We start from the raw sequence: 17,179 nt of genomic DNA, 5'->3' as shown, positions 1-17,179 counted from the left end.
AGCTAAAAGTTAAATTTTCAGGACGAGTCGGTGTTGAGGAGGGCAAATAAGATCTTAGCATTCATTTCAAAAGGACCAACATATCAAAGAAATAATGTAATATTTTATATAGCACTAGTGGGGACTCATTTAGATTATTGTTTGCCATTTCGGGCCATTTCTATAAGGAAGGATGTATTGACAATGGACAGGGTTCAAAGGAGGTTCACGGTAGTGATTCCGGGACAACAAAGCTTTCCATATGGAGAACCTTTGATACTTCTGGGCTTGTACGCAATAGAATTCAGAAGAATGAGTGGTGACCTCATTGAAACCTACCTAATGTTGAAAGCCCTCGGTGGGATGGACGTGAAGATAATGTTTCATGTGGTGGGTATGGGTAAAACCAGAGGACACAATAGTGGGGCGTCCTCTTAGAACAGAGATAAGATCGAATTTCTTCAGCCACAGATGGGCGTGTATGGAATTAATTGTCACAAACCCCTCTGGAGGTCAAATCATTGGCTATATTTAAAGCAGAGTGTGATAGATTCTTGATTATTGAAGGCATCCGGGAATAAGGAGATAAGATCGTAGAGGGAAAATTGATCGACCTTAATGAAATGTCAGAGCAGACGCAAATTGCCAATTTGCTTTATTCTGTTCCTATATCCCATGGCCGTACGATCATACGGCAAATATGTATGACATTTCGCACATGTGATCCTGTGATAAAGCCTCAGTTTATTTCACTATTATTAAACAGTGTGTTCCACTGCTTTCAGGAAAGAAAAAAATATTTATTCACACAAATTACCCTATAGCTGCAGTAGAAGGCGACATATAACCATATAACGATTACAGCACGGAAACAGGCCATCTCTGCCCTTTTAGTTCATGCCGAACGCTTACTCTCACCTAATCCCAACGACTTGCACTCAGTCCATAACCCTCCGTTCCTTTCCTGTTCACACACCTATCCAATTTTACTTTAGATGACAATATCGAACCGACCTCAACAACTTCTACTGGAAGCTCGTTCCACACAGCTACCACTCTCGGAGTAAGGAAATTCCCCCTCTTGTTACCCCTAAACTTTTCCCTCTAAACTCTCAACCCATGCCCTCTTGATTGAATCTACCCTTCTCAATGGAAAAAGCCTTTCTACGTCAACTCTATCTATTTCCCTCTTAGTTTTAAATGCCTCTATCAAGACCCCCCTCAACATTCTACACTACAAAGAATAAAGACTAACATGTTCAACAATCTAATAAATCTTCTCTGTACTCTCTCCATTTTGTTGACATCTTTCCTATAATTAGGGGTCCTGAACTGTTCACAATACAAAATTGCCTTTGCCAATGCCTTGTCCAATTTTAACCTTACATCCCAACTCCTATACTAAATGCACTGATTTATGAAGGCCGGCATACCAAAGCTTTTTTCACCACCACATCCACATGAGATTCCACCTTCAGGGAACTATGCACCATTATTCCTAGATAATTCTGTTCTACTGCATTCTTCAATGCCCCACCATTTAGCATGTATGCCCTAATTTGAATATTCCTACCAAAAAGTAGCACCTCACACTGATCAGCATTAAACTCCATCTGCTATCTTTCAGCTCACTCTTCTAACTGGCCTAAATCTCTCTGCAAGCTTTGAAAACCTACTTCATTATCCACAGCGCCACCTATTTTAGTATAATCTGCATACTTACTAATCCAATTTAACACCCCATCATCCAGATCATTACTGTATGTGACAAACAACATTGGACCCAGTACAGATCCCTGAGCACAACAATAGTCACCGGCCTCCAACCTGACAAATAGTTATCCACCACTACTCTCCGGCATCTCCCATCCAGCCACTGTTGAAACAATTTTACTACTTCAATATTAATACCTAACGATTGAACCTTCCTATCTAACCTTCCGTGTGGAACCTTGTCAAAGGCCTTACTGGTCCATATAGACAACATCCACTGCTTTACCATCGTCAACTTTCGTAGCAACCGCTTCAAAAAATTCAATAAGATTTGTTAAACATGACCTTCCATGCACAAATCCATGTTGACTGTTCCTAATCAGACCCTGTCTATTCAGATATTTATATATACAATCTCTAAGAATACTTTCCATTAATTTAACGACGACTGACGTCAAATTTACAGTCTTATAATTGCTCGGTTTACTCTTAGAACCCTTTTTAAATAATGGCATAACAAGAGTAATATGGCAATCCTCCGGCACCATTCCCATTTAAAATTACATTTGAAATAATTCTGTCGGAGACCCTGCTACTTCGAAACTAACTTCCCTCAAGGTCCTAGGGAATATCCTGTCATGACCCGGAGACTTATACACTTTTATATTCCTTAATAGCGCGAATACATAATCTTCTTTAATTATCACAGTTTCCATAACTTACCTACTTGTTTCCCTTACCTTACACCAGGGGTGTCAAACCCATTTTAGGTCACGGGCCGGATTGGGCAAAATGCAGCTTCACGCGGGCCGGATTGGGCAAAATGGAGCTTCACGCGGGCCGGATTGGGCAAAATGGAGCTTCACGCGGGCCGGATCAGTCGGGCGCGGGCGAACGCAGCTTTCATTGTCTCCGTTTTTTCAGCCTGTTCTCATGTGTCTCAGTCTCTGCTATAACTACAAAGTGTCTCATTTCACAAATTCCGTTTCTTATGAAGAAGACTGCCGAGCAAGACTGCCAAATAAACACTAAAAGCCCTGAAAACCTGGTATCTGAATAAACTCAGCATTAGCCATATCATACGCCATAGGCGCTTCGATTACTGGGCCCAGCTTTAATAGTAATTAGATATTATCTCGCGGGCCAAAGATAATTCCACCGCGGGCCGGATTTGGCCCGCGGGCCTTGAGTTTGACATATATGCCTTACACAATTCAATATTCTTCTCCTTAGTGAATACCGAAGAAAATAAATTTTTGAAAATCACCCCCATCGCTTTTGGCTCCACATTTAGCTGTTCACTCTGATTCTCTAAGGAACCAATTTTACCCCTCAGTATCCTTTTACTATTAATATAACTGTTGGAACTCTTTGGATTTATTTTCACCTTACTTGCCAAAGAAACCTCGTATCTGCTTTTAGCTTTCCTAATGTCTTCCTTAAGATTCTTTTTATATTCTTTATATTCCTCGAGCACGTTATTTACTCAATGCTGCCTATATTTGTTGTAGATCTCTCTTTTTCCGAACACTTTCCAATATCCTCTGAAAGCCGTGGCTCTCTCAAACTTTTAACCTTTTCTTTCACCCTAACAGGAACGTAAAGATTCCGTACCCTCAAAATTTCACCTTTAAATGACTTCCATTTCTCTACTTTATCCTTCCCAAAAAATAAATTGTACCAATGCACTCCTTCTAAATCCTTTCGCATCTCCTCGATGTCAGCTTTTCTCCAATCAAAAACCTCAACCTTGGGTCCAGTCCATCCTTTTCCATAATAATATTTAAACTAATGTCTTCGTGATCACTGGACCCGAAGTGCTCCGCAACACATACCCCGTCACCTGACCTATATCATTCCCTAACAGAAAATCCAACACTGTCCCTTCTCTAGTATGTACCTCTATGTATTGCTGCAAAAAAATCTATCCTGCACACATTTTACAAATTCCAAACCAACCAACCCTTTTAAAGTTATGGGTTTCCCTGACTATGTGTGGTAAATCAAAATCTCCCACAATTACAAACCTGTTCTTAGTACAGATATCTGCTATCTCCTTACAAATTTGTTCCTCCAATTCTCGCTCCCATTAGGTGGTCTACAATACTCCCCTCTAAGTGTTACTACACCCTTCCCATTCTTCAATTCCACCCAAGTAGCCTCCCTAGAAGAGCCCTTTAATCTATCCTGCCAGAGTACTACTGTAATATTTTCTCTGACATGCAATGCGACACCTCTCCTTCTTGTCCCTCCAATTCTATCACACCTGAAGCAACCAAATCCAGTCATATTTAATTGCCAATCACACCCCTCCTGCAACCATGTTTGACTAACAGCTACAATATTATATTTCCAGGTATCAATCCATGCTGTAACCTCATCCACCTTTCTTAAAATGCTCCTCGAAGAAATTCTCCACCTCTTCCTCTCTGTTTATCACTAACGTTGCAAGCAACTTTACTACTTTTTCTTCTTTCTCCCATACATCTGTTCTTACACTCTGCTTTTCCTCCCCACTTGTATCTAGCTTTAATCCACTGGAGCTTCTCTAGCAAACTTACCTGCAAGAATATTTGTCCCCCTCCAGTTCAGATATAAACCGGACCGCCGAAACAGGTCCCAACTTCCCTGGAAAACGTCACAATTATCTATAAAGGTGAAGCCCCCTCTCCTGCACCATATAATCATATAACAATTACAGCATGAAAACAGACCATTCGGCCCTTCTTGTCCGTGCCGACGCTTGCACTCAACTAGTCGCCGTGGCCCGCACTCAGCCCATATCCCTCCATCCATATCCTGTCAATATACATATCTAATTTTACTTTAAATGAAAATACCAAACCTGCCTCTACCACTTCAACTGGAAGCTCGTTCCACCATGTCTCAGCCACGTGCTGATCTGTGCTATCTTACTATTTCTAAACTGGCCGGCACGCGGCACTGGTAGAAAACCTGAGATTGCAGTCCTGGAGGTCCTGTCCTTTAACTTGACGCCGAACTCCCTAACTCACTTTTCAGGACCTCCTCACTCTTCCTACCCACGTCATTGATCTCGACATGGACCACGACATCCAGCTGCTCACCCTCCCTCTTGAGTATGATGAGAACTCGATCCGAGATATAATGGACCCTGGCACCAGGGAGGCAACAGACCATCCGTGATTCTCGATCTCTTCCACAGAAACTCTTGTCCGTCCCTCTAACCATCGAATCCCCTATGTCTACTGCTGTCCTCTTTTCCCTCGTTCCCTTCTGAACTGAGGATCCATTCTTGGTGCCAGAGACGCAACCACTGCAACGTGTCCCCGGTAGGTCATCCCCACTAACAGAATCCAAAATAGTATACTCATTATTGATGGGAACGGCCACGGGTGTGCTCTGCTCATTCTGTCTATTCCCCTTCCCTCTCCTGACCGCAACCCAGCTACCTGCCTCCTAACTCTTAGGGGTGACTATGTCCCTGTAACTCTTGTTTATTTCTCCCTCTGCCTCCCGAATGATCCGAAGTTCATCCAGCTCCAGCTCCAGTTCCCTAACCCAGTTTGTCAGGAGCTGCTGCTGGATGCAGCTTTTACAGGTGTAGTTCATCAGGGACAATTGTGCTCGCCCTGACTTCCCACAGACTGCAAACCGAACACTCAACTGCACGAAATGCTGCCTCCATTACCTACTCCTAAGGTAATTAAATTAATTAAAGGAACATACGCGGCCTTAACTCACTGGGAGCAAGTTCGTCCTCAGCCTCCACTCGTCGAAGTCTCTCGAGCCAAAACATTCCTACTCTGTCTCCCACTACTCCGTCGCCCACTCCGTTAATTTGCTCGCTTTATATATCTCCCGCTGCCTCACGGGCTGACATTCACGCGCTTGCGCAGTTGTGTCCCGTTCAACTGCCGACCGAATGACCGACCCTTCTCTTTCTGCTCGCTCTGTAAATCTCCCGCTGACTCACAGTGGGCGGCTATACAGAATACTCCAAATGGGGAGATCGCACCCTGCATGTTTCTGTGTTCATATCACCGTCAATTAACAAAGGAAAGCTCCACGTTGTTCTCCCTTTCTGCAGCTGCGAATCTATCCCTGGTTTCGCATCGCACTCCCTTTACACTTTGTTACCCGACCCTATCCATTTTGAAAGATCTTAAACCAGGAAAGTCCTGAAGCCATCCCTGCCCTTGTGACAGGCTAGTGTCTGTGATAGTTCGGAACATACTTCAACCAGTGTAACAATCACGCCAGCAGCATTGAGCGTTTGTATTGCTACCTACCTGAACCTACCTGAAATACCTGAACAGCAATCTTCCGCCAATTCTGCAATTTCCAGATAATCAGGCATATACGTGAAAATCTGCGGAGGCTGCTCTCCCCCTTTCTTTCTCCCTAGGCCTCCATTCCCATGATCCTCCCTCATCTCCATCTCTGTATCCCTTTTGCCAATCAGCTTTCCAGCTCTTAGCTTCATATCTCCCCCTTCCTGTTCTCCCTTATCAATTCGGATCTCCCTCCCCACATCAAATCTCTTACTCATCTCTTCTTTCAGTTAGTCCTGCCGAAGTGTCTCGGCCCGAAACGTCGACAGTGCTTCTCCTTATGGATGCTGCCTGGCCTGCTGCGTTCCACCAACATTTTGTGTGTGCTACTTGATCAGGCATAGGATTGTTTTAATTTATGACGTATTTGCCAAACCTGTTCATTGTAAAACAGCTTTATTAGAAAACACTGCGGTATTGTCATTAGACGCGGGCGTTATCTACACAGATGACCATTTAATGTAAACACATACTTCATTCCATTCCTCAGCTCTTCTCTGAATTTCCTCTGTGTCAGTGTATAGATACAAGTATTGGTGCACACGCTGAGAATTTGCAACATGAACCCAAATTGCTGTAGGATGTATACCGGGGAAGTCAAATATCTGTTCTCGTAAAAATAGTTCTGCACTTGCCATTTCAGGGAATGGGCGACATAGGGCAACCAAAATAATATGGAATTAGCAGATATAGAAAACAGCAAAAACATCGATTTTCTGCGTTTTACCACCTCGGCATCTTTCTGATTGTCGCTGCTGTGCCGAAGCTTTCTGCGGACTCTATTTGCCACAACGATATTTCTTACAGTTAACCCGTTAAACACCAGGATTAAGCCGATTGGTAGCAATGGTGTTAAAATACAATCCAGTAATGCATATCCTCTCCACACGGGTGAAGTAGCGTATTCGTATGAGCCGGTGCACCACCATGGCGTGTTGTCAATGATGACGTAAGGTTCAATGGCGAAGTAAAACGGGACACTTTTCCCGCAGCTCACTATAACCACGGTCACGATAACCACCGTTGCTGTTCTCTCGGTGCAGTATCGTTCCCGCAGCTTTCGGCAACATATTGTGATGAAGCGATCGAAGGTAAAACTGACCGTGAACCAAACAGAACAGTCCCTCGTTACAAACCGAAATAGAAGTGTCAGAGCGCATACAGGAGTGATGAACAGTGATCTGGAATAAAGGTAGATATTGTTGGTCTGTTCCACTAAGGCAACAATGATAACCACCATCAGATCCGCTGTGGCCATTGCAACCAGGTAACGGGTGATGCATTTGGAGAGTCCGCATTTTCCCCGAGATAGGATCACAATCGCCGTTAAGTTAACTGCAAAGAAATTGGGAAAGAATTGAAATATAAACAGAATAAATGTAGACATTGTTTATCTGTTCCACTGAAGCAATAACGATAACTACCGTCATATCCGCTGTTGCCATTACAAACAGGTGACTACAAGAAATTTGAAAACAAAATAGAAATTCCACCATTCTACCGATGCTATGCAGGGTATGGTCTGTTTGGAAGTGGGAAGCGGAACTTCAGTGTGTGCGGTCACCGTCGCTGCACTCCGGCTGGAGGACAATGACGGATGTGAGTGTCAGTGGATTGGCGACATTCCCACAGTTTAGAGCGAGGCATCCGGGTTCCACGACTCACGTACGGGTGAACAGTCGATCGCTCCTGGAATCAACACCATTTCCATTATTAGAGGTGAAAGAACAGACGGGATCATTTGTACTTGTCGAAAATAGACTGGACCGTTATTTAAGTAAGATGCCACGTTGTTAGAAGGTCGAAGTGTCTGCACTAATAGAGACTCGGACCTAGAAAAGCAGAGACCAGAATCACTTCAGAAAGCCTTGCGAGGTGAAATTATGAAACAACGACAACATCGACACCGACTTAAATGACAAAAGAAGAAAACAATGCGATCAAAATATGGAAAAATGGAAATAAAACCATCAGATGCCTGAATCCTCCATTCCAGAAACACGTTTCCGCCGATGGCAGCATCTGGGTTCAGTAACAGTGCGGATAACGCAGCAGAGTAACGAAAGCACCATACATAAAGTGACCAGCTCCGGCATCTTACCCGGGACACCAACCGCTACAAGTGTGGGAAAGAAAATGGCCGCGATGTAGTAAATCGCCGGATATCCCATATTCCGTCAGAAGCAGCGTTCAAAGGTATGGAACCTTTCACCTGCTCAGATAGACTGGTGATCGGTTTAGCAGACTTTTATTGAGGCGAGAGCAATTCCAATGAGGTAATTAGTGGGGCGATCACGTCAGGAACATTAGTGACAACCAACTGCACAAACACTTAAGTTAAACTATTTATACACACCCGTGTCAAGAATTTGACTCCTCTAGGGATATTGCAATCTATTTACTTTAAACAAAATATGATGGGAATTTTCATTGTTATTTTCCATGATACCTGGCTTGAGCTTTTTGAAATAGGATATCTTTTATATCTGTGTTGCTTTTAAAGTAGGTATTCATTTTGAAGTCGATTTATTTTGTAAGATTTGACGGAGCACGTTCGCTTCTCAAATTGAGGGAAGGAGTTTGTTCTGGCAGGGGCAATGGAGAACACTTCTTTATGAAAGGGGAACATACGTTCATACTTTTCTTTCGTTCGTTCCAGTCATTCCGGGGTTTGACTGTTGGAAACCACAGTGATAGCTGACATGTGTTACAATAAAATACACTGCACGTATTCCCGCAAACTCTTTAACAGATCCACAGAGATATCCCAGAGACCTGTGATCTAAAAGGGAACGTGTCCTCGGGAAATTAGCGAGGGCTGTGGACAGTTTGAAGAACAATGTTTTCCAGGGTACACATGGGCCGTTTGTCAGGAACCTGACCTCTGCCAGTGAAGGACCTGACCGCCCCATACCCGTGACCTGCGATGCAGTCTGTTTAACTTTAAAGATATTCTCAGACCTGCCACAATTCTACCACTATTTATCCAACGATTCGGTCTTTGAGCAAAAGTTGCAAGTGAAATCTTTAAACTATCGGCAGGTTCCCAGGCTGTTCTATTATTTGCCAGGACTTTGTATTTCCTTTCTGCTGATTTACTGACAGGTATATCGCGGAAGTGTTCAAGCTCATCTTTCAATCACATTTCGTCCTGCTCCTGCAGTGCACCGCTCCGTGCCGATTGTGGTTCCTGTACCGATGAGCGGGCCTCGGCTTATTGGAGAAAGTCTCATCACTCTGATTCCGTTATGGAACTCGTACTAACGTGCGGCCCTCGGTTGACTCGAAAGAGAATCACCACTGCCTTCAAATTCATCCTTCCAACGTGAATCACTCCGTAACGTTTCGGGTTGCACTCCATTTGCAACTTCTCAGCGCTGCTCTGTGTCCTGTCACTGTACTGTTGTAAACTCTGACTACCTTCTATGCTATCCATAATTCCACCAACCTCCAAGTCACTGCAAGTACAATAATCCACCCTTCCACTTCCTTATTCACATCATTTTAAAGCACAAATATCCTGGGGTCCCCGAACAGATCTCGGCATGACACCGCTGGCACCAGCATCCGGGGAGAAAACGCTCCATCCACAGCTATCCTCTGACTTCTGGGGCGTCAGTCCTGAATCCACAAGCCAACCGTCACATCCTCACAGAATTGAACTATGCTCGTGAGACATGATCTGCCCGTCACAAAGCCATAATGACTCGCCAAAATTAGGTACTCTTTCTCCAAATTCTCTAAATCCTGTTTCTAAGAAAGTTCTCTGATAATTTGACCATCACTGAAGTCGGACTCACCGCTTCACGCAGTCACTCAGGCTTTCTCCCGACCACACAAGAAGACGTATTTAATCTACTGTTTTTTTTCAAAATTTCCAGTACATCCTCTCTCTTAACCTCGGCATGTTGTCGCACAACGGCCTGCATGACGACCTCCTCACAAGTATCCCTCTCATTGGTGAATTCTGAACTAAAGTCTTCATTCAGGACCTTTCTTTCTTCCCGCGACCTCAGGAGCTTGGTTCATCTTCTATCCCCGACCGGTCCTACACTCATTCCAGTCATCGTTTTCTTCACATACATCTAGAATGGCTTGGGCTTTTCCTGAATGCCTCTGCAGATCTTCTGTAGACGTTTCTAGTGATCCTAATTCCATTCTTCAGTTTGTCCCCGGCTACGTTCTAAATCTACAATCACGTCTGATCCTTGCTTTCTAATCCCGAGATCAGCTTCCTGAAGCTTCTTTCTTCCTCTTGACCAGATGCTTCGGATCTCTTGTCAGCCATGGTCCCTTCACACCCATCCTTTCCGTGTCTGAATGGGGAAAACCTCTCCAGAACCACGTGTATGTGCAGCCTAAAACATATTCACATTTCAGATATGCATTTTCCAGGACATATCCGTTCCTGATTTATGCTTTGATGTTCCAGCCTAATATCTTCATAATTCCACTTGCACAATTAATTACATCGGGAAATGACACAGAGCTGTGGGACGCAAGCGGGTAGAATAATTAACCTGAACCCTGACAAGGGGCAGAGAGTGTGGCAATGGGATTGGTATTGGGAATGACTCGAGGTTGTGGGGATACAGCGCGACATTGAGATTACTTGGTGACTGACGCGGATTTGTGTCATTAATGTATGTAACCATTTTACGAAAGGAGGGTGCTGGACCCCTTATGATTTCCCTACCGACACAACCGATCCACAGACGGCGCAGTTGACACTGCTCTACACACCGTCCTTACACATCTGGAGTAGAAGGATGCTTAAGCGAGAATGCTGTTCTTGGATGACAGTTCAGCATTCAACGCCATCATTCCCCCCAGGCTCGACAGGAAGCTCAGAGATCTCGTCCTTGACACTGCCTCTCAGATCGCCAGCAGGTCGTCAGAGTGGGCTCCCTCACCTCCACCCCTCTGTTTCATCACAGGAGCCACTCAGGGCCATGTACTGAGTCCCGTCCCTTACTCCCTGTATACCCATGACTGTATCGACACCTACATTTCCTATCTGTTAATTAAATTTGGCAACGGTACTATATTGATTGGACTAATCTCAACAAATAACGAAGTGGCCTACAGGGAAGAAGTTATCTCTCTGACACAGTGACGTCAAGTAAACAACCTCTCCCTCAGTGCCGCAAAACCAAACGGAGCTGGTTGTTGATTACAGGAAGAATGGAGACGGGCTAAACCCTATTGACATCAATGGATCTGGGGTTGAGAGGGTAAACAGCTTTAAGTTCCTCGGCATCCACATCACCGAGGACCTTACGTGGCATTTACATACTGGCTGTGTGGTGAAAAAGGCACAACAGCTCGCTTAGAGATTATAAGCTGTTTTAGGCCCCTTTTCTTAGAAAGGATGGGCTAACACTTGAGTGAGATTAACAGAGGTTTATGAAAATGATTCCAGGATTGAATACCTTGACATATAAAGAGATTTTGATGGGTAATACAATTTAAACCTATCGAATGTCCCCGATGGGCTGGATGTGGAGGGGCCGTGTCCTATGGGTGGGAGGGTCTAGGACCAGAGGAATATTTTCTGAATAGTGGGTCGTCCATTTGCAACGTTGATTAGTTTAGCCAGAGAGTGGTGAATCTGTGGAATTCGTTGCCACAGGCAGCTGTAGAGGCCGAGAGTTTGTGCTTTTTGAAGACAGAGGTTGATAGATTCTTGACTTGTCAGGACATGAAGGGATACAGGGAGATAGCCGGAGATTGGGTCTGAGAGGAAAGTTGGATCAGCCATGATGAAATGGCGGAGCAGACTCGATATCCGAACTCTGCTCCCATGTCTTTTGGACTTATGTTTAATATCCATCTCTCAGTTGCATTGTATCTGGCTGATCTGGTTCATACATTGCCAACTCTATTGCAACGTTCATAATTTTGCTCTGCACTGACCCTATCTAAAGTTCATGTCTTTATCTTTAAAATATAGTTCTACTATTAATTTAATTAATTCTTCTACCTTTAATGATGAAGGAGCGAGCGACTGTCTATACAGGATGTGTCAACCTATAATAATTATTACTATACTTTACTTGTTTCTCAGCTCAAGCTGGTATAACGAGGTAGAGCCATCGCGAAACGCACTCATTTCTCAGTTTGCCAGGAAATTGTTTGCTCAGATCGCTGGGATGTCTTCTATGGACGGACAAGAGTGGTTCACTTGATCTTCCATTTCTCCATGTTTCTGGATTGTGCTCTCATTTAAGTTTAGTGGTGTGTATTTTGTATTAGTTTTACACATGCCGGCATGCAGTGCTCAATTCTGCTTTAGTTGAGAAAAGCATATCCTGAGGAGGTTTTTTAATTAACACTCCTCCCCATCTCCCATTTTCAACGATGAAGTACCTCCTTGTGATTCTTCCTCCCCTGCCCACTACACTTCTTACTCTGACATATCATCTCCTTTTTCAAAAAAAGTCAATAATTCAAGAATATCGTGGACAGAAGTGAGTATAAATGCCATTACTAATGAGAAGCTGGAACGCCTGGACGTGGATAAGAATCCTGGACCAGATGATATACACCCCAGGGTTCAGAAAGTGGTAGCTGAAGAGTTTGTGAAGGCATTAGAGTCGTGGAACATTACAACAAAGGACAATGCCATTCGGCCAGTCTAGTCTGTGCCAAGCCATTAATCTGCCTAGTTCCAGCATCATCTAACGGGACCATAGTCATCCATTCCCTCCCATCCGTATACCCATTCAAACTTCTCTGAAATGTTGAATACCGACCCTGCCACTTGCTCTGGCGGCATATTTCACATTCCCACTGCCTCTGAGTGAAGGCCTTCCCCCACATGTTTCTCTTAAAGAATGAGTAATGATCTTTCAAGAGTGTCTCGATTTTGGAATGTTTCTGCCGAACTAGGAAGTTGCAAATGTCACCCCACTCTTTAAGAAGGAAGGGAGGCAGAAGAAAGGAAATTCTAGAACAGTTAGTCTGACCTCAGTGGTTGGATTCCATTAAGAATGATGTTTCGGGGTACTTGGCGCATGCTAAAGTAGGCCAAATTCAGCATGGTTTTCTTCAGAGTGTATATTGCCTAATAAATCTCTTGGAAATCTTTGACAAAATAACAAGCAGAATAGACAAAGGAGAGGCAGTGGATGTTTCTCTCCTGGATTTTCAGATAGTGTTTAAGGACTTGCTGCACATGAGGCTGCCAAACAAGATTACAACTCTTAGTATTACAGGGAAGATACTGGCACGGATCGAAGATTGGTTTACTGCCATGAGGCAAAGAGTTAGAACAATGCGAGCCTATTCTGCTTGCTACCGGTAACCAATGGCGTTCCTCTGGAGTCAGTAATGAGATTGCGTCTGCTTATGTTAAAATGAACGATTTGGATGACAGAGTTGGTGGCTTGGTGACCGACTTTGCAGTTGCTACGAAGGTAGGTGCCGGATTGGCAGCTTAGAGCAAAGTGGGTGTCTGCAGAAGGACTCAGACAGGTTTGAAGAACAGACAATGAAGTGGCAGATGGAATACAGTGTAGGGACTGCGGTCTGCAGTCAGGTACTCAGGCTCACTCAGCATAATGTTACACGAACATTATTAGCAAAACACTCCGACACCATACTAGTTTCATTTTATTACAGACAAAAAAGCCAGTTTGGTACTACAAGTCAACTACATTTTCACATTGGTGGATATGTGTGCTGACACCTCTCGCTATCGGTAAAAACTGAGACGAGAACCCAATGTTTTTTTTAATATAGACTGTGCCTTTAAAATGAAAAAAGTGTGTGTACATTGATTTAGAGAGAGAGAGAGAACCGAACTGCTCGAGAGTCTCCATAGTTACGGAAGGGCGGAGCTATATAATGTACAGCTGATGTTCAGCATGCTTGGGACACATACAAGGTCGGCTAGATTTTCAGACAGACACACAGACACACGGAAGACACGGAAAGAAATACAGAAGAAATAGACACTGGTTGAGCTTTCAGTGCCAATGAAATGGCGGGTTTTGCTCGCAGTGTGGTAAGGGGGTGACCGGCGGAAAGCTACCGGAGTTTTTAACCCTTGCCTGGGTTGACAGATTTACCGCGTGAAAACGGAACTCTCTTTTGTGTGGTCACAGTCGGTGACTTTAACGGAGACTTCGGAGAAAAACGTGGGAAGAATCGGCGGCATCGGCACCTGGAAGTCAAAGCACCTCTCTCTCTCTCTCTCTCTCTCTCTCTCTCTCTCTCTCTCTCTCTCTCTCTCTCTCTCTCTCTCTCTCTCTCTCTCTCTCTCTCTCTCTCTCTCTCTCTCTCTCTCTCTGTCTCTCTGTCTCTCTCTCTCTCCTCTTTCTCTCTATCAATCTCTCCCTCCCTCTCTCTCTCTCTCTCTCTCTCTCTCTCTGTCTCTCTGTCTCTCTCTCTCTCCTCTTTCTCTCTATCAATCTCTCCCTCCCTCTCTCTCTCTCTCGCTCTCTCTCTCTCTGTATATATGCGTATATATACACATATACTCTGCTAACCTGATTGATTTACATGATTTTATATTCAGAATATTTCGTAGATACAAATAAAATAGAGTTCGTAGCAAAAGACTCAGACTGCAGGTGTGTTCCGTTTCTGCTGGTCCTTTTAACCAGTTAGGGGGTACATAACACAATTGGGGCCGGCGTCCGGGATATGAACAAATTGTTGGGAACAATTCTGAAAATTTGGCGGCGTGTTGATTGCCTGATTATCAATCGTATTGATCACTCTCCTTTGTTTGGCTTGTGTGTGGAAAACAGCAGAAATGGATGTTGAGCAATTTCTGAAAATTATGACCCTGCGGCTTTGAAGAAAGCTACAGAGCACGAATTGAGGAAAGCTGGTAATGAACTGAACCTTAAGGTAAAGAAGTTTATGACAAACGGAGAACTCTGACGGATAATAGCCGAGCGCTATATTTCTACGAGAGAATTTAGTGAGGAGGAGTTAAAGGTGTTTACTTTAGGTAAAGAGGAGATCCATTTGCGACTGGGACAAATGAAGTTAGAGAGAATTAAATTAGATAGAGAGTTCGAGAGAGAGCGAGAGAAATGGAAGCGACAAGATCAAACGCCAGGTAGCGGTAATGAGCAAATAGTACCAGCATTTGATGAAGCCGACGTCGACCGGTATTTCCTACACTTCGAAAAGGTGGCCCGGAGTCGGAAATGGCCGAGGGATCAGTGGGCTGTCATGTTACAAAGTGTGTTGAAGGGGAAGGCTCAGCAGGCGTATTCTGCCCTGACCCTTGAACAGTCAGACGATTATGCCACAGAGAAAGGTGCAGTGCTTAAGGTTTACGAGTTGCTTCCGGAGGTGTTTAGACAAAAGTTCAGAGATTTGAGGAAGTCTTGGAATCAAGCCGATGTGGAGTTTGCCCATTAAAAACGGGTGTACTTCGATCGTTGACCTACCTCAAAAAGCGCGAAAGAGAATATTGACAATTTAATAGATTTGATATTGATCGTAGAAGTTAAACCGGTGGAATGCTGTCAGAGTGGTTAACCCTTGCCTGGGTTGATAGCTTTACCGCGTGAAGATGGGAAACCCATTGGTGTGGTCACAGTCGGTAACCTTAACAGGACTTCGGAGGACAACGGAAAGATCGACGGCATCGGCTTACTTGGGAAACAAGTCACCTCTCTCTCTCTCTGCTCCATTCTACTCACCTTAATATCACGAACTGAACTGACGTCATTGCTATACCATCGTAAGAATATTATTTACCACCAAAGATGGAAGAAATTTGGGGTTTTATAGTTAGACACTTATATATGCATAAACACTGCTAACCTATTTGATTTATCTAGTTTTATATTACTATATTACGTAGATACTAATAAATAGAGGTTTGTTTGTAGCAATACCAGACTCCAGGTGTGTTCCATTTATGCTGTTTCTTTTAACCCATTACGCAGCACTTAACAAAACCGTTCCAACCGTTACATCACATCGCATTTCTGTAACCCCTTGGACCCCTACAGCATTCGGCATCTCTGCAAAACCTCCATCATCCACCCTGGTGCATTCAGACGACAGCAGACCCGAGAAAGATACCGTCGTGTCAGATTGAATGGTTCATAAAACACTGTTGATCAGTAGAAACTACAGTCTGATCAAGGACTGTGGAAGCAGATAAACCAGTTCTCTCCGTCTTCCCCATTTTGTGAACTATGAAGACCGGAATAATTGAATCAGAGGAACAGAATGTGGACACAGGAAGCTTCAGGTAATGATCTGCTAAACCTGAGACCATTCTCAAACAGGTCGCCATTTGTTATGTAAAGGGTGTGGACTCTGAACTGATTCTTGACTCTGGGACAATCTAATCGGAGCAATAAACCTAAGACCATGCTCAGAGGAGCAGCTACTTGTTATGTGAAATGCCAGACATATCAAAGAAGCAATCTGTAGTCTCGTCAGACTCTGTCTGGGTTGCCTCATTTAACTGGTTCGGACCAGTCAGGGTGTAAAGATACGAATACACAAGGCTGGGGTGGGCAGAGCCAAATAAAATATGTCGGTTGTAGCTCTGTACAATGATCAGTAACCAGGTGACCCAGGTAGGTCAGGTGACCTTGAGCCAATGGTTTGGGGATCCAATGGTTCAATTGATGAGGAACAATATAAGATTCCGTAGCTCCAAATATGCAGGGGTGATAACTCTCCAGCGGCCAGAGACCAACCATTGCCGAAAAGTAGGACCACACGGACACGTGGAGTTCGGGAATATGAGGATCGGAAGATGATGAGAGGCATTGATCGTGTGGATAGTCAGAGGCTTTTTCCCAGGGCTGAAATGGTTGCCACAAGAGGACACAGGTTGAAGAGGCTGGGGAATCGGTACAGAGGAGATGTCAGGGGTAAGTTTTTTTTTTACTCAGAGAGTGGCGAGGGCGTAGAATAGGCTGTTGGCAACAGTGGTGGAGGTGGATACGATTGGGTCTTTTTAATTAGAAAAATTGAGGGCTATAGGTAAGCTTAGTCATTTCTAAGGTAGGGACATGTCCGGCACAACTTTGTGGGCCGAAGGCCCTGTATTGTGCTGTAGATTTTCGATGTTTCCTTGGAATGTCTTGCCAGCGTAGTCTCCTTTCACTGGTAATACCTTTTCACTTCATTGACTGTTCATCGAGTGTCAGGGTTTCCAGTAGGGTGCACACATGAAGATAGTGTGT

Source organism: Hypanus sabinus, unplaced genomic scaffold, assembly GCF_030144855.1.
Source record: "Hypanus sabinus isolate sHypSab1 unplaced genomic scaffold, sHypSab1.hap1 scaffold_107, whole genome shotgun sequence".
Classification (NCBI taxonomy): Eukaryota; Metazoa; Chordata; class Chondrichthyes; order Myliobatiformes; family Dasyatidae; genus Hypanus; species Hypanus sabinus.
Note: the sequence above shows the minus strand (reverse complement) of the source record.